The 19,466-nt window shown below is 40.9% G+C and overlaps 1 protein-coding gene and 1 long non-coding RNA gene across 3 annotated transcripts in view; one reads left to right on the top strand and one right to left on the bottom strand.

Moving 5' to 3' along the window:
- galntl6 (polypeptide N-acetylgalactosaminyltransferase like 6) overlaps positions 1 to 19,466 on the top strand; it is a 207,447-nt gene that overhangs the window by 84,820 nt on the left and 103,161 nt on the right. The window lies entirely within an intron of this gene.
- LOC134101201 (uncharacterized) lies at positions 4,508 to 5,846 on the bottom strand. 2 transcript variants are annotated; one of them, XR_009941358.1, is made up of 4 exons: positions 5,783 to 5,846; positions 5,596 to 5,681; positions 4,871 to 4,943; positions 4,508 to 4,601 (listed from the first exon to the last, which is right to left on the bottom strand). It is a non-coding gene; the product is annotated as an uncharacterized LOC134101201 (long non-coding RNA). The 2 variants fall into 2 exon arrangements; XR_009941357.1 differs by lacking the exon at positions 5,783 to 5,846 and having other exon boundaries at positions 5,596 to 5,765.

Genomic DNA, 19,466 nt, shown 5'->3' with positions numbered 1-19,466 from the left:
CAGTCGTCCAGAAGAGCATAGTTCAGTAGTCTAGTAGTTCAGTAGTCCAGTGTAGCCTAGTTTAGAAGAGCATTAGTTCTGTCGTCCAGAAGAGCATAGTTCAGTAGTCCAGTGCAGCCTACTCCAGCAGTCCACAAGACCGTAGTCCAGGTGTCCAGAACAGAAAAGTGCCACATTTAAGCTCCAGTCCCTTAACCCCATTTGTTATTGCAGTGCACAAGTCCCTCAGACACTACGGTGCAGGAAATTCATCACAGTTCCACCGCTACATCTTAATGTCTTTGCTCAACTCCATTAATGTGCCTGGGCGTGACAAATGGGACTGTATAGAACTTCAATGTCATTGTCATCAAGGAAGCGCCTGACTCATGCAGGCAGTGTGATGGACGCCCGTGGCCTGACATGCTCCAGGGGTCCTGGGAAATAAATGGCTGAGCTTATGGGAGCGAAGGTAATTCGCAGTGGTAAAACGAGTCTCTCAGCATGGATGTGTGGGCCACAAGTCGATCTGCTCGTTAAGGGGGGAAGTAGGGTCACTCCCAGAGAGCCCCGGTGTGACCATCCAGGCCAAGTCAATGAACAACATGTGCACCAATTAAATGGCCTATGTGCGCTGAGAGAGGGCAGCCATAATGTGCATGTAGGAAGTGGAGAATGAAAAAAGGAGCTAAAAGCCACGTATAAGAGGAGGCAAGTGGATGCTGAATCTACTTTATCATGTTGCTAAGAGACATGCCTAATATAGTCTAGCAGGCTGATTTAAAGTCGTTTATAGCATAACACCTTGCGTGGAAAAAATAAGTGTCTTTAAGTTCCACTAAGCATGAACACATAAAAATGGAAATGAGGGAAATCAGTGGCTTGCTTGAGATAATCTGGATCTCCATGGACACTGGATTGTAGAATTGTGTGGATTCTCTTGAGTGTGATTATGATGTTTCCTTAACAGGAATATCAGAGTGGAGACTCACTGTCAAAGGGGCTTATATCACAGCTGGCCAGCCTTAGAAACCACAAAAGGGAAACAGAAAGCAAAATGCACACACAAACACAAACACACACACACACACACACACACACACACACACACACACACACAAACCCACCCACCCACCCACGGGCAAACCAACACATAGGCCTCTGAGGACCACCCCTCCCCACTAGCAACAGGCTAACGAGATTAATTCATGCTAATTAAAACGTAAGCACAAGATCCTCGCCTTCACACACAACTCTGATACAAGCTCTGACCTCAAAACTATTTTGGTGATTCTCTGAGACATACCAAGCTGTGATAATTTCCTGTAGCAAACTGTTTATTGAGGAGAGGCTTAAGTCCCAGTGTCCATGCACTTCTTGATGAATTGATTTCCCAGAAATCCCTTTTAAAGCAGCGGCCCTTTTCTTGGTATTTGCGGTTTTCTGTCCATTACTACTATTTATTTGTTGGTGCATTTGATTAACACTTGAGTGAGTCATGGCCCCCAGTAAGTGAAAGGGTAGCAAGATGAATCATTGCAGTTTGAGTCATTTCATACATTTTTGCAAGTTTGGTCTTTCATTTGGGCGACAGATTGCACCAATCTTTTTTCCCCCTCTACTTTCCAAAATGTAAATTGCAACCAGAGACGGTTGAAAAAGGTATTCAAGTATCTTTGTTGCAACCTTCCATTTCTACAGCATATGGAACATTCCTTATATGGTATATGGTAACTATGGTAACACTTTATTTGAATAGTCCGCCCTCAGAGACTTAACAGATGATCTGTTAATATTCAAGTTCATGTACAATTGTTGTCAAACAATTACAAAACATAATCTTAACCAACTCCAGCCCCCGACGTTAACCTTAGATGTGCAGTCAGGGATTTTACGCGATTCCAATCCCTTAGCATTTTCATTTTTTGTAACATTCAGCGATTATTTCCTCGTGCTAGCAAAATGGTGTCTGTTGGCAGCTCAGGCTCCGAAACCTGGAAACAAACAAAGTGAGGGCGGTCTGTTCCCCAAACAAAATGAAAAAAAAAAGTCCTGCGAAATCCCTGACTGAACCTTATAATTACCGTAATTTCCTGACTGTTAGCCATGACTTATTCCAATGACTTCGAAGCTCAGCAGTTTAGGTAAATCAAGCTAATAAAAACTTGCATAGTTCACCTTTTTTTTTTTTTTTAAGATTATTTTTTGGGCTTTTTATTCCTTTATTTGGACAGGACAGTAGAGAGAATGACAGGAAGTGAGTGGGAGAGAGTCGGGGTGGGATCTGGAAAGGACCACGGGGCGGGAATCGAACCCGGGTCGCCAGCGTACGGTGCAGGTGCCCCAGCCAGTTGCGCCACTGCCGGGGCCACATAGTTCACCTTTAAGTGCCTTGCTTAAGGGCACAACGGTGGATGACAGGAATTGAACCTACAACTATTCAGGCTACTGCATGCTAAAATGTAAAATGTTACCCTAAGTATAAGTAATGGCCTGTGCAGACTACACAATTTCAGCCCGATTTTGCCATGATTGTGTCGTGGCCGACAAATTTCCATTGTCGGGTCCGAATATTCAAAGTCGGGAACGACGATCGAAGGAGGAAGCGTCTTGTAATCTGACATGTTCAACGACCCGCGATTTATTGTCTGCGACATTCTAAGACGTTACGACCAAAAGTCTAGCATGTTTGATTTTTTGGGGAATCTCCTTGACACTGATACTGTGATGACACACGACGAGAAGGCTACGATAAACTAGATGCACCGCATAGCGGTACACAATATGACCGCCGCTCAGTTCTGCACATTCTCTCCAAAACAAATTACGCTCGTCAACTTTCCTGTATGGCTGGGATTATACTTGCTGTTAGACCAACCGTAAGCATATGCGCCCGTGTGCGACCTGCTGTGTCCGGTGTACAGACTCGCTGCAGCATTACGCACCCTACTGGAGGTCTTCACTAGGGGGAGAATAGTAACATCAGATGTGGATGTGGCCATGTGCCATTGTTTACTCTCATGATTGCCCCCAGCTTCGATGTCGATAATGCATCTTGCAGTCACCTTTTTTTGTAGTGATCGCCCCCTACTTTCTTATCAGTATTGCATCTCGCGGACGCGTCATGTTCGCTTGCGACGACGTGCACGACCGACGCACCAAACGACCGCAAAATACGCGAGGCAGTCATGATACGAACACGAACGCGTCTGCAGCAAGTCTAAACCTGCCTTATCTCCGATTTGTGCAATATACTGTATGTATATCTCCTACTCTTGCAGCTCATGTGTATATGAGTGTGTGCATGTGTGAGTTTGCTTGTATAAAGATGTGTGTGTGTCTGTCTGTGTGTGTGAATGTGCATGTGTGCGCATGTGTGTGTGTGTGTGTGTGTGGAATCCGTGGAAGTGTGTTTATCTGTGCGTGTGAATCTGTTGATGTGTGTGTGCGAACTTAGTTACTTTTTAAACTGAGCCCCCTGCCGGCTCAACATAAAAATGCCAATCGGTTTTGCCAATAGCCTACTCACTATATTGGAATTTAACAGTTACGCCATTTTAACAGTAACGTCAGAACGTATAGAAGACATCACAACCTGCAAAAAGTAATTTCAGGGAGGTATCTAAAAAATACTTTAACCTACTGAGATACTGAAATACAGATGAATAGCCTATGTTTGTTCAATAATGTCTAGTCAGTATACCAAATAAGAGAGGCCTATAGATAGAAACTGTGGTAATAAAATATGAAGATTTTGGTAGTTTGGGCTTTTCGTGTATCCTTCTACTGTAGCCATTTAGCCATCTACTATAGGCCTGAATTATATGCCAATGAAATTACACTTGTTAAACTCACCTCAATAAATATTTTGCAATCATTTAATGGGCAATGCTAAAGTTACTGTTACAAACCAGCGGCAGAGTTGGCGGTCCAACGGCGGTAACCACCAGTGGCCCGCTGGAGTTTTGCTCATCAGTTCTCTGGCTGTCCAGCGGCGGCTCAGAAGCGGCTCCAGATAAAGGGCCACCCTTTTGCCGCTTACTACCCACCAGCTTCTAATTGGCCTTATTTATGGCCATAATAATGAAAATGATGCACTAAAATAGCAATAATACATTACAACACTTTCCATTTGCCCTCAATCAGAACAATTTACAATTATTTACAGGACTTACCAAAGTTACCAAATTTACTAAGGTGAAGACAGTGCCTGCTGATGAGAAACCTATAAATGTATTCTGTAATTTAATAATCCAATATAAAAACATTTATCCTCAGCAACCATCACACAGACTCACCACACATAGTATTAGGTTCAATACATTTTGTTTATTTATTTATTTTACTTGCTTTTGTTTATTTATTTTACATGCTCATTTACATGCTTTATTTATTGTACATGCTTAAACAATTTATTAAAATTATTTTAAATAATGATATATGTAACACACTCTTCAGATGTAAGGAAAGTAAAGATGCAAAGAAGTTGTGACAGACATTCATGGCTTGTTTCTCCCTTGTTATTGGTGCCAGATTAATGAAAATGCAGTTCTACCTTGCAGGGGTGTTACTGGCAGCGTTGTGAGCGAATTTGACAGAGGTGTAGGTCTGATTGGTAAACTCTGTTGAACAGATTAGAAATGAAAAGGCGTATTTAGTGAGATGATTACTGCAATGGCAGGGTTCATACAAAAAAAATTGAGCTGAATTTACTACCTTTTCACTACCATCAACATGTTTTCTACTACAAAAGCAAAAGGTGAAGAGTAATGTAATGCAATACCTTTCCGAAACACAATAACACATTTAAGAACAACGGGGATTTAACAATGGACAAAGCTACTGGCATTTGAACAGGGGTGTGTAGGCTGTCAATAGGCACTGTATTTACCGGCATGGCTGGAGTTGATGAAGCTTGCTGGGTGGTGGTGCTGGCAAAGGTGTAGTGGTCTGACTGGCAAACTCTGTTGAACAGATTGGATATGAAAAGACGTGTTTAGTGAGATGATTACTGCAATGGTATGACACCTGGCACGCTAACTAGCGCCTAAAGTACAAACACTTCTAAAGGATATTTCCACTTAATTTTCAGACAAACCAAGCAAGGGACCACATGTACAGACTCTATAAATACTAACCATGATGTCAGTTTTTTATTCAAATAACTTGAAAGAGATCGTCAGGTATAAATGCACCATGCTAGTGGCCAGTTCATTCATTCACATGCTGTTACATGCTAACTGGCGCCTAGAGTACAAACACTACTAAAGGATATTTCCACTTAATTTTCAGACAAACCAAGCTAGGGACCACATGTACAGACTCTATAAATACTAACCATGAGGTCCGTTTTTTATTTAAATACTTGAAAGAGATCGTCAGGTATAAATGCACCATGCCAGTTCATTAATTCAGATGCTGTTACATGCTAACTAGCGCCTAAAGTAAACACTTCTAAAGGATATTTCCACTTAATTTTCGGGCAAACCAAGCTAGGGACCACATGTACAGACTCTATAAATACATTTTGGAAACAGGTGTTGGCTAGAATTACGCTTTACATACAGTTTTTAAAATGAAAATAGTAGAGATAGAGAGAAGAGATGTTTTACTTACCTAGTCCTAAGCCTGCTACTGGTGGTTTGAGTACTGACATTGTAGGCTATTCGCATCTGCTTGGATGAGTCTGCTTGATTATGTTTCTAAACGTAAAGACATTTAACAACTTCTTTATCAGTCAGACGGTTACACAGTTACGTGCAAGAACAACAAGTCACGTAAGAGATGAAATCGTTTAGCTTACTGCAACATGAGAAATCAAGTAGTGTGAAACTAGCGACAGTAAAGAAAATTCCAATATGGCCGCCATTCGGAACTGAGAAATCAAGTAGTGTGAAACTAGCGACAGTAAAGAAAAATCCAATATGGCCGCCATTCGCGAATCTTTCAAAATAAAAGTCAGAACATATTCATTGCTTTTTCAATTCATGAGGACGAACATTATTAATTTAAAACTGTATTGCGTTACCAAAGGAAGGTAAAGTTAGAAAATAATTAAATAAGACATTTAAATCGAAAATACACCTTAGAATGTTACTTAGAATGTATTTTTGAATGTGCCTTATCTACTTTATTGCCTAGTGTTAAATTAAAACTGTGAAGCTGATAAAACTATAACGTTGTGCTTATTTAAAAGGTGGGTTTATAACATGCACTATAATATTGCAGATATCTATAGGCTACCAATTCTGCCTTTGTGGGTACCAGGCCAAGCTAAGTGTGTAGTGAGTCACATAATGGTCTGCCATTGACACACACTGTTGAACTTCAAATTGTGTGGCTGTGAAAACAATAAGTTGTGCATATATAAAAGGTGGGTGTAATGGAATCCTTAGAAGGTCTACTTTCAGAAAATATATAGATGTTTATACCGAATTCGCCTTTGTGGGTACCAGACCATACTAAGCGTGTACCGAGTCACATACTAAGCGTTACTTTGACACACAGCTGTTGAACTTCAAATTGTGTGGCTGTGAAAACAATAAGTTGTGCATATGTAAAAGGGGGGTGAAATGGAATCCTTAGAAGGTCTACTTTCAGAAAATATATAGTTGTTTATACCGAATTCGCCTTTGTGGGTACCAGGCCATACCAAAGGTGTACCGAGTCACAAAACAGGCCTGCCATTGACACACAGCTGTTGAACTTCAATTTGTGTGGCTGTGAAAACAATAAGTTGTGCATATATAAAAGGGGGGTGAAATGGAATCCTTAGAAGGTCTACTTTCAGAAAATATATAGTTGTTTATACCGAATTCGCCTTTGTGGGTACCAGGCCATACCAAAGGTGTACCGAGTCACATACTAAGCGTTACTTTGACACACAGCTGTTGAACTTCAAATTGTGTGGCTGTGAAAACAATAAGTTGTGCATATGTAAAAGGGGGGTGAAATGGAATCCTTAGAAGGTCTACTTTCAGAAAATATATAGATGTTTATACCGAATTCGCCTTTGTGGGTACCAGACCATACTAAGCGTGTACCGAGTCACATACTAAGCGTTACTTTGACACACAGCTGTTGAACTTCAATTTGTGTGGCTGTGAAAACAATAAGTTGTGCATATATAAAAGGGGGGTGAAATGGAATCCTTAGAAGGTCTACTTTCAGAAAATATATAGTTGTTTATACCGAATTCGCCTTTGTGGGTACCAGGCCATACCAAAGGTGTACCGAGTCACATAATAGGCCTGCCATTGACACACAGCTGTTGAACTTCAAATTGTGTGGCTGTGAAAACAATAAGTTGTGCATATGTAAAAGGGGGGTGAAATGGAATCCTTAGAAGGTCTACTTTCAGAAAATATATAGTTGTTCATACCGAATTCGCCTTTGTGGGTACCAGGCCATACCAAAGGTGTACCGAGTCACATAACAGGCCTGCCATTGACACACAGCTGTTGAACTTCAAATTGTGTGGCTGTGAAAACAATAAGTTGTGCATATGTAAAAGGGGGGTGAAATGGAATCCTTAGAAGGTCTACTTTCAGAAAATATATAGATGTTTATACCGAATTCGCCTTTGTGGGTACCAGACCATACTAGGCGTGTACCGAGTCACATACTAAGCGTTACTTTGACACACAGCTGTTGAACTTCAATTTGTGTGGCTGTGAAAACAATAAGTTCTGCATATATAAAAGGGGGGTGAAATGGAATCCTTAGAAGGTCTACTTTCAGAAAATATATAGTTGTTCATACCGAATTCGCCTTTGTGGGTACCAGGCCATACCAAAGGTGTACCGAGTCACATACTAAGCGTTACTTTGACACACAGCTGTTGAACTTCAAATTGTGTGGCTGTGAAAACAATAAGTTGTGCATATGTAAAAGGGGGGTGAAATGGAATCCTTAGAAGGTCTACTTTCAGAAAATATATAGATGTTTATACCGAATTCGCCTTTGTGGGTACCAGACCATACTAGGCGTGTACCGAGTCACATACTAAGCGTTACTTTGACACACAGCTGTTGAACTTCAATTTGTGTGGCTGTGAAAACAATAAGTTGTGCATATATAAAAGGGGGGTGAAATGGAATCCTTAGAAGGTCTACTTTCAGAAAATATATAGTTGTTCATACCGAATTCGCCTTTGTGGGTACCAGGCCATACCAAAGGTGTACCGAGTCACATACTAAGCGTTACTTTGACACACAGCTGTTGAACTTCAAATTGTGTGGCTGTGAAAACAATAAGTTGTGCATATGTAAAAGGGGGGTGAAATGGAATCCTTAGAAGGTCTACTTTCAGAAAATATATAGTTGTTTATACCGAATTCGCCTTTGTGGGTACCAGGCCATACCAAAGGTGTACCGAGTCACATAATAGGCCTGCCATTGACACACAGCTGTTGAACTTCAAATTGTGTGGCTGTGAAAACAATAAGTTGTGCATATGTAAAAGGGGGGTGAAATGGAATCCTTAGAAGGTCTACTTTCAGAAAATATATAGTTGTTCATACCGAATTCGCCTTTGTGGGTACCAGGCCATACCAAAGGTGTACCGAGTCACATACTAAGCGTTACTTTGACACACAGCTGTTGAACTTCAAATTGTGTGGCTGTGAAAACAATAAGTTGTGCATATGTAAAAGGGGGGTGAAATGGAATCCTTAGAAGGTCTACTTTCAGAAAATATATAGATGTTTATACCGAATTCGCCTTTGTGGGTACCAGACCATACTAGGCGTGTACCGAGTCACATACTAAGCGTTACTTTGACACACAGCTGTTGAACTTCAATTTGTGTGGCTGTGAAAACAATAAGTTGTGCATATATAAAAGGGGGGTGAAATGGAATCCTTAGAAGGTCTACTTTCAGAAAATATATAGTTGTTCATACCGAATTCGCCTTTGTGGGTACCAGGCCATACCAAAGGTGTACCGAGTCACATACTAAGCGTTACTTTGACACACAGCTGTTGAACTTCAAATTGTGTGGCTGTGAAAACAATAAGTTGTGCATATGTAAAAGGGGGGTGAAATGGAATCCTTAGAAGGTCTACTTTCAGAAAATATATAGTTGTTTATACCGAATTCGCCTTTGTGGGTACCAGGCCATACCAAAGGTGTACCGAGTCACATAATAGGCCTGCCATTGACACACAGCTGTTGAACTTCAAATTGTGTGGCTGTGAAAACAATAAGTTGTGCATATGTAAAAGGGGGGTGAAATGGAATCCTTAGAAGGTCTACTTTCAGAAAATATATAGTTGTTCATACCGAATTCGCCTTTGTGGGTACCAGGCCATACCAAAGGTGTACCGAGTCACATAACAGGCCTGCCATTGACACACAGCTGTTGAACTTCAAATTGTGTGGCTGTGAAAACAATAAGTTGTGCATATGTAAAAGGGGGGTGAAATGGAATCCTTAGAAGGTCTACTTTCAGAAAATATATAGATGTTTATACCGAATTCGCCTTTGTGGGTACCAGACCATACTAGGCGTGTACCGAGTCACATACTAAGCGTTACTTTGACACACAGCTGTTGAACTTCAATTTGTGTGGCTGTGAAAACAATAAGTTGTGCATATATAAAAGGGGGGTGAAATGGAATCCTTAGAAGGTCTACTTTCAGAAAATATATAGTTGTTCATACCGAATTCGCCTTTGTGGGTACCAGGCCATACCAAAGGTGTACCGAGTCACATACTAAGCGTTACTTTGACACACAGCTGTTGAACTTCAAATTGTGTGGCTGTGAAAACAATAAGTTGTGCATATGTAAAAGGGGGGTGAAATGGAATCCTTAGAAGGTCTACTTTCAGAAAATATATAGTTGTTTATACCGAATTCGCCTTTGTGGGTACCAGGCCATACCAAAGGTGTACCGAGTCACATAATAGGCCTGCCATTGACACACAGCTGTTGAACTTCAAATTGTGTGGCTGTGAAAACAATAAGTTGTGCATATGTAAAAGGGGGGTGAAATGGAATCCTTAGAAGGTCTACTTTCAGAAAATATATAGTTGTTCATACCGAATTCGCCTTTGTGGGTACCAGGCCATACCAAAGGTGTACCGAGTCACATAACAGGCCTGCCATTGACACACAGCTGTTGAACTTCAAATTGTGTGGCTGTGAAAACAATAAGTTGTGCATATGTAAAAGGGGGGTGAAATGGAATCCTTAGAAGGTCTACTTTCAGAAAATATATAGATGTTTATACCGAATTCGCCTTTGTGGGTACCAGACCATACTAGGCGTGTACCGAGTCACATACTAAGCGTTACTTTGACACACAGCTGTTGAACTTCAATTTGTGTGGCTGTGAAAACAATAAGTTGTGCATATATAAAAGGGGGGTGAAATGGAATCCTTAGAAGGTCTACTTTCAGAAAATATATAGTTGTTCATACCGAATTCGCCTTTGTGGGTACCAGGCCATACCAAAGGTGTACCGAGTCACATACTAAGCGTTACTTTGACACACAGCTGTTGAACTTCAAATTGTGTGGCTGTGAAAACAATAAGTTGTGCATATGTAAAAGGGGGGTGAAATGGAATCCTTAGAAGGTCTACTTTCAGAAAATATATAGTTGTTTATACCGAATTCGCCTTTGTGGGTACCAGGCCATACCAAAGGTGTACCGAGTCACATAATAGGCCTGCCATTGACACACAGCTGTTGAACTTCAAATTGTGTGGCTGTGAAAACAATAAGTTGTGCATATGTAAAAGGGGGGTGAAATGGAATCCTTAGAAGGTCTACTTTCAGAAAATATATAGTTGTTCACACCGAATTCGCCTTTGTGGGTACCAGGCCATACCAAAGGTGTACCGAGTCACATAACAGGCCTGCCATTGACACACAGCTGTTGAACTTCAAATTGTGTGGCTGTGAAAACAATAAGTTGTGCATATGTAAAACGGGGGTGAAATGGAATCCTTAGAAGGTCTACTTTCAGAAAATATATAGTTGTTTATACCGAATTCGCCTTTGTGGGTACCAGGCCATACCAAAGGTGTACCGAGTCACGTAATAGGCCTGCCATTGACACACAGCTGTTGAACTTCAAATTGTGTGGCTGTGAAAACAATAAGTTGTGCATATGTAAAAGGGGGGTGAAATGGAATCCTTAGAAGGTCTACTTTCAGAAAATATATAGATGTTTATACCGAATTCGCCTTTGTGGGTACCAGGCCATACCAAAGGTGTACCGAGTCACATACTAAGCGTTACTTTGACACACAGCTGTTGAACTTCAAATTGTGTGGCTGTGAAAACAATAAGTTGTGCATATGTAAAAGGGGGGTGAAATGGAATCCTTAGAAGGTCTACTTTCAGAAAATATATAGATGTTTATACCGAATTCGCCTTTGTGGGTACCAGACCATACTAAGCGTGTACCGAGTCACATACTAAGCGTTACTTTGACACACAGCTGTTGAACTTCAATTTGTGTGGCTGTGAAAACAATAAGTTGTGCATATATAAAAGGGGGGTGAAATGGAATCCTTAGAAGGTCTACTTTCAGAAAATATATAGTTGTTTATACCGAATTCGCCTTTGTGGGTACCAGGCCATACCAAAGGTGTACCGAGTCACATAATAGGCCTGCCATTGACACACAGCTGTTGAACTTCAAATTGTGTGGCTGTGAAAACAATAAGTTGTGCATATGTAAAAGGGGGGTGAAATGGAATCCTTAGAAGGTCTACTTTCAGAAAATATATAGTTGTTCATACCGAATTCGCCTTTGTGGGTACCAGGCCATACCAAAGGTGTACCGAGTCACATAACAGGCCTGCCATTGACACACAGCTGTTGAACTTCAAATTGTGTGGCTGTGAAAACAATAAGTTGTGCATATGTAAAAGGGGGGTGAAATGGAATCCTTAGAAGGTCTACTTTCAGAAAATATATAGATGTTTATACCGAATTCGCCTTTGTGGGTACCAGACCATACTAGGCGTGTACCGAGTCACATACTAAGCGTTACTTTGACACACAGCTGTTGAACTTCAATTTGTGTGGCTGTGAAAACAATAAGTTGTGCATATATAAAAGGGGGGTGAAATGGAATCCTTAGAAGGTCTACTTTCAGAAAATATATAGTTGTTCATACCGAATTCGCCTTTGTGGGTACCAGGCCATACCAAAGGTGTACCGAGTCACATACTAAGCGTTACTTTGACACACAGCTGTTGAACTTCAAATTGTGTGGCTGTGAAAACAATAAGTTGTGCATATGTAAAAGGGGGGTGAAATGGAATCCTTAGAAGGTCTACTTTCAGAAAATATATAGTTGTTTATACCGAATTCGCCTTTGTGGGTACCAGGCCATACCAAAGGTGTACCGAGTCACATAATAGGCCTGCCATTGACACACAGCTGTTGAACTTCAAATTGTGTGGCTGTGAAAACAATAAGTTGTGCATATGTAAAAGGGGGGTGAAATGGAATCCTTAGAAGGTCTACTTTCAGAAAATATATAGTTGTTCATACCGAATTCGCCTTTGTGGGTACCAGGCCATACCAAAGGTGTACCGAGTCACATAACAGGCCTGCCATTGACACACAGCTGTTGAACTTCAAATTGTGTGGCTGTGAAAACAATAAGTTGTGCATATGTAAAAGGGGGGTGAAATGGAATCCTTAGAAGGTCTACTTTCAGAAAATATATAGATGTTTATACCGAATTCGCCTTTGTGGGTACCAGACCATACTAGGCGTGTACCGAGTCACATACTAAGCGTTACTTTGACACACAGCTGTTGAACTTCAATTTGTGTGGCTGTGAAAACAATAAGTTGTGCATATATAAAAGGGGGGTGAAATGGAATCCTTAGAAGGTCTACTTTCAGAAAATATATAGTTGTTCATACCGAATTCGCCTTTGTGGGTACCAGGCCATACCAAAGGTGTACCGAGTCACATACTAAGCGTTACTTTGACACACAGCTGTTGAACTTCAAATTGTGTGGCTGTGAAAACAATAAGTTGTGCATATGTAAAAGGGGGGTGAAATGGAATCCTTAGAAGGTCTACTTTCAGAAAATATATAGTTGTTTATACCGAATTCGCCTTTGTGGGTACCAGGCCATACCAAAGGTGTACCGAGTCACATAATAGGCCTGCCATTGACACACAGCTGTTGAACTTCAAATTGTGTGGCTGTGAAAACAATAAGTTGTGCATATGTAAAAGGGGGGTGAAATGGAATCCTTAGAAGGTCTACTTTCAGAAAATATATAGTTGTTCACACCGAATTCGCCTTTGTGGGTACCAGGCCATACCAAAGGTGTACCGAGTCACATAACAGGCCTGCCATTGACACACAGCTGTTGAACTTCAAATTGTGTGGCTGTGAAAACAATAAGTTGTGCATATGTAAAACGGGGGTGAAATGGAATCCTTAGAAGGTCTACTTTCAGAAAATATATAGTTGTTTATACCGAATTCGCCTTTGTGGGTACCAGGCCATACCAAAGGTGTACCGAGTCACGTAATAGGCCTGCCATTGACACACAGCTGTTGAACTTCAAATTGTGTGGCTGTGAAAACAATAAGTTGTGCATATGTAAAAGGGGGGTGAAATGGAATCCTTAGAAGGTCTACTTTCAGAAAATATATAGATGTTTATACCGAATTCGCCTTTGTGGGTACCAGGCCATACCAAAGGTGTACCGAGTCACATACTAAGCGTTACTTTGACACACAGCTGTTGAACTTCAAATTGTGTGGCTGTGAAAACAATAAGTTGTGCATATGTAAAAGGGGGGTGAAATGGAATCCTTAGAAGGTCTACTTTCAGAAAATATATAGATGTTTATACCGAATTCGCCTTTGTGGGTACCAGACCATACTAAGCGTGTACCGAGTCACATACTAAGCGTTACTTTGACACACAGCTGTTGAACTTCAATTTGTGTGGCTGTGAAAACAATAAGTTGTGCATATATAAAAGGGGGGTGAAATGGAATCCTTAGAAGGTCTACTTTCAGAAAATATATAGTTGTTTATACCGAATTCGCCTTTGTGGGTACCAGGCCATACCAAAGGTGTACCGAGTCACATAATAGGCCTGCCATTGACACACAGCTGTTGAACTTCAAATTGTGTGGCTGTGAAAACAATAAGTTGTGCATATGTAAAAGGGGGGTGAAATGGAATCCTTAGAAGGTCTACTTTCAGAAAATATATAGTTGTTCATACCGAATTCGCCTTTGTGGGTACCAGGCCATACCAAAGGTGTACCGAGTCACATAACAGGCCTGCCATTGACACACAGCTGTTGAACTTCAAATTGTGTGGCTGTGAAAACAATAAGTTGTGCATATGTAAAAGGGGGGTGAAATGGAATCCTTAGAAGGTCTACTTTCAGAAAATATATAGATGTTTATACCGAATTCGCCTTTGTGGGTACCAGACCATACTAGGCGTGTACCGAGTCACATACTAAGCGTTACTTTGACACACAGCTGTTGAACTTCAATTTGTGTGGCTGTGAAAACAATAAGTTCTGCATATATAAAAGGGGGGTGAAATGGAATCCTTAGAAGGTCTACTTTCAGAAAATATATAGTTGTTCATACCGAATTCGCCTTTGTGGGTACCAGGCCATACCAAAGGTGTACCGAGTCACATACTAAGCGTTACTTTGACACACAGCTGTTGAACTTCAAATTGTGTGGCTGTGAAAACAATAAGTTGTGCATATGTAAAAGGGGGGTGAAATGGAATCCTTAGAAGGTCTACTTTCAGAAAATATATAGATGTTTATACCGAATTCGCCTTTGTGGGTACCAGACCATACTAGGCGTGTACCGAGTCACATACTAAGCGTTACTTTGACACACAGCTGTTGAACTTCAATTTGTGTGGCTGTGAAAACAATAAGTTGTGCATATATAAAAGGGGGGTGAAATGGAATCCTTAGAAGGTCTACTTTCAGAAAATATATAGTTGTTCATACCGAATTCGCCTTTGTGGGTACCAGGCCATACCAAAGGTGTACCGAGTCACATACTAAGCGTTACTTTGACACACAGCTGTTGAACTTCAAATTGTGTGGCTGTGAAAACAATAAGTTGTGCATATGTAAAAGGGGGGTGAAATGGAATCCTTAGAAGGTCTACTTTCAGAAAATATATAGTTGTTTATACCGAATTCGCCTTTGTGGGTACCAGGCCATACCAAAGGTGTACCGAGTCACATAATAGGCCTGCCATTGACACACAGCTGTTGAACTTCAAATTGTGTGGCTGTGAAAACAATAAGTTGTGCATATGTAAAAGGGGGGTGAAATGGAATCCTTAGAAGGTCTACTTTCAGAAAATATATAGTTGTTCATACCGAATTCGCCTTTGTGGGTACCAGGCCATACCAAAGGTGTACCGAGTCACATAACAGGCCTGCCATTGACACACAGCTGTTGAACTTCAAATTGTGTGGCTGTGAAAACAATAAGTTGTGCATATGTAAAAGGGGGGTGAAATGGAATCCTTAGAAGGTCTACTTTCAGAAAATATATAGATGTTTATACCGAATTCGCCTTTGTGGGTACCAGACCATACTAGGCGTGTACCGAGTCACATACTAAGCGTTACTTTGACACACAGCTGTTGAACTTCAATTTGTGTGGCTGTGAAAACAATAAGTTGTGCATATATAAAAGGGGGGTGAAATGGAATCCTTAGAAGGTCTACTTTCAGAAAATATATAGTTGTTCATACCGAATTCGCCTTTGTGGGTACCAGGCCATACCAAAGGTGTACCGAGTCACATACTAAGCGTTACTTTGACACACAGCTGTTGAACTTCAAATTGTGTGGCTGTGAAAACAATAAGTTGTGCATATGTAAAAGGGGGGTGAAATGGAATCCTTAGAAGGTCTACTTTCAGAAAATATATAGTTGTTTATACCGAATTCGCCTTTGTGGGTACCAGGCCATACCAAAGGTGTACCGAGTCACATAATAGGCCTGCCATTGACACACAGCTGTTGAACTTCAAATTGTGTGGCTGTGAAAACAATAAGTTGTGCATATGTAAAAGGGGGGTGAAATGGAATCCTTAGAAGGTCTACTTTCAGAAAATATATAGTTGTTCATACCGAATTCGCCTTTGTGGGTACCAGGCCATACCAAAGGTGTACCGAGTCACATAACAGGCCTGCCATTGACACACAGCTGTTGAACTTCAAATTGTGTGGCTGTGAAAACAATAAGTTGTGCATATGTAAAAGGGGGGTGAAATGGAATCCTTAGAAGGTCTACTTTCAGAAAATATATAGATGTTTATACCGAATTCGCCTTTGTGGGTACCAGACCATACTAGGCGTGTACCGAGTCACATACTAAGCGTTACTTTGACACACAGCTGTTGAACTTCAATTTGTGTGGCTGTGAAAACAATAAGTTGTGCATATATAAAAGGGGGGTGAAATGGAATCCTTAGAAGGTCTACTTTCAGAAAATATATAGTTGTTCATACCGAATTCGCCTTTGTGGGTACCAGGCCATACCAAAGGTGTACCGAGTCACATACTAAGCGTTACTTTGACACACAGCTGTTGAACTTCAAATTGTGTGGCTGTGAAAACAATAAGTTGTGCATATGTAAAAGGGGGGTGAAATGGAATCCTTAGAAGGTCTACTTTCAGAAAATATATAGTTGTTTATACCGAATTCGCCTTTGTGGGTACCAGGCCATACCAAAGGTGTACCGAGTCACATAATAGGCCTGCCATTGACACACAGCTGTTGAACTTCAAATTGTGTGGCTGTGAAAACAATAAGTTGTGCATATGTAAAAGGGGGGTGAAATGGAATCCTTAGAAGGTCTACTTTCAGAAAATATATAGTTGTTCACACCGAATTCGCCTTTGTGGGTACCAGGCCATACCAAAGGTGTACCGAGTCACATAACAGGCCTGCCATTGACACACAGCTGTTGAACTTCAAATTGTGTGGCTGTGAAAACAATAAGTTGTGCATATGTAAAACGGGGGTGAAATGGAATCCTTAGAAGGTCTACTTTCAGAAAATATATAGTTGTTTATACCGAATTCGCCTTTGTGGGTACCAGGCCATACCAAAGGTGTACCGAGTCACGTAATAGGCCTGCCATTGACACACAGCTGTTGAACTTCAAATTGTGTGGCTGTGAAAACAATAAGTTGTGCATATGTAAAAGGGGGGTGAAATGGAATCCTTAGAAGGTCTACTTTCAGAAAATATATAGATGTTTATACCGAATTCGCCTTTGTGGGTACCAGGCCATACCAAAGGTGTACCGAGTCACATACTAAGCGTTACTTTGACACACAGCTGTTGAACTTCAATTTGTGTGGCTGTGAAAACAATAAGTTGTGCATATGTAAAAGGGGGGTGAAATGGAATCCTTAGAAGGTCTACTTTCAGAAAATATATAGTTGTTTATACCGAATTCGCCTTTGTGGGTACCAGACCATACTAAGCGTGTACCGAGTCACATACTAAGCGTTACTTTGACACACAGCTGTTGAACTTCAAATTGTGTGGCTGTGAAAACAATAAGTTGTGCATATGTAAAAGGGGGGTGAAATGGAATCCTTAGAAGGTCTACTTTCAGAAAATATATAGTTGTTTATACCGAATTCGCCTTTGTGGGTACCAGGCCATACCAAAGGTGTACCGAGTCACGTAATAGGCCTGCCATTGACACACAGCTGTTGAACACAGCTGTTGAACTTCAAATTGTGTGGCTGTGAAAACAATAAGTTGTGCATATGTAAAAGGGGGGTGAAATGGAATCCTTAGAAGGTCTACTTTCAGAAAATATATAGTTGTTCATACCGAATTCGCCTTTGTGGGTACCAGGCCATACCAAAGGTGTACCGAGTCACATACTAAGCGTTACTTTGACACACAGCTGTTGAACTTCAAATTGTGTGGCTGTGAAAACAATAAGTTGTGCATATGTAAAAGGGGGGTGAAATGGAATCCTTAGAAGGTCTACTTTCAGAAAATATATAGTTGTTTATACCGAATTCGCCTTTGTGGGTACCAGGCCATACCAAAGGTGTACCGAGTCACATAATAGGCCTGCCATTGACACACAGCTGTTGAACTTCAAATTGTGTGGCTGTGAAAACAATAAGTTGTGCATATGTAAAAGGGGGGTGAAATGGAATCCTTAGAAGGTCTACTTTCAGAAAATATATAGTTGTTCATACCGAATTCGCCTTTGTGGGTACCAGGCCATACCAAAGGTGTACCGAGTCACATAACAGGCCTGCCATTGACACACAGCTGTTGAACTTCAAATTGTGTGGCTGTGAAAACAATAAGTTGTGCATATGTAAAAGGGGGGTGAAATGGAATCCTTAGAAGGTCTACTTTCAGAAAATATATAGATGTTTATACCGAATTCGCCTTTGTGGGTACCAGACCATACTAGGCGTGTACCGAGTCACATACTAAGCGTTACTTTGACACACAGCTGTTGAACTTCAATTTGTGTGGCTGTGAAAACAATAAGTTGTGCATATATAAAAGGGGGGTGAAATGGAATCCTTAGAAGGTCTACTTTCAGAAAATATATAGTTGTTCATACCGAATTCGCCTTTGTGGGTACCAGGCCATACCAAAGGTGTACCGAGTCACATACTAAGCGTTACTTTGACACACAGCTGTTGAACTTCAAATTGTGTGGCTGTGAAAACAATAAGTTGTGCATATGTAAAAGGGGGGTGAAATGGAATCCTTAGAAGGTCTACTTTCAGAAAATATATAGTTGTTTATACCGAATTCGCCTTTGTGGGTACCAGGCCATACCAAAGGTGTACCGAGTCACATAATAGGCCTGCCATTGACACACAGCTGTTGAACTTCAAATTGTGTGGCTGTGAAAACAATAAGTTGTGCATATGTAAAAGGGGGGTGAAATGGAATCCTTAGAAGGTCTACTTTCAGAAAATATATAGATGTTTATACCGAATTCGCCTTTGTGGGTACCAGGCCATACCAAAGGTGTACCGAGTCACATACTAAGCGTTACTTTGACACACAGCTGTTGAACTTCAATTTGTGTGGCTGTGAAAACAATAAGTTGTGCATATGTAAAAGGGGGGTGAAATGGAATCCTTAGAAGGTCTACTTTCAGAAAATATATAGTTGTTTATACCGAATTCGCCTTTGTGGGTACCAGACCATACTAAGCGTGTACCGAGTCACATACTAAGCGTTACTTTGACACACAGCTGTTGAACTTCAAATTGTGTGGCTGTGAAAACAATAAGTTGTGCATATGTAAAAGGGGGGTGAAATGGAATCCTTAGAAGGTCTACTTTCAGAAAATATATAGTTGTTTATACCGAATTCGCCTTTGTGGGTACCAGGCCATACCAAAGGTGTACCGAGTCACGTAATAGGCCTGCCATTGACACACAGCTGTTGAACACAGCTGTTGAACTTCAAATTGTGTGGCTGTGAAAACA

Source organism: Sardina pilchardus, chromosome 2 (genome assembly GCF_963854185.1).
Source record: "Sardina pilchardus chromosome 2, fSarPil1.1, whole genome shotgun sequence".
NCBI classification, from domain to species: domain Eukaryota; kingdom Metazoa; phylum Chordata; class Actinopteri; order Clupeiformes; family Clupeidae; genus Sardina; species Sardina pilchardus.
Note: the sequence above shows the minus strand (reverse complement) of the source record. Positions and strands in the feature narration are given on the sequence as shown.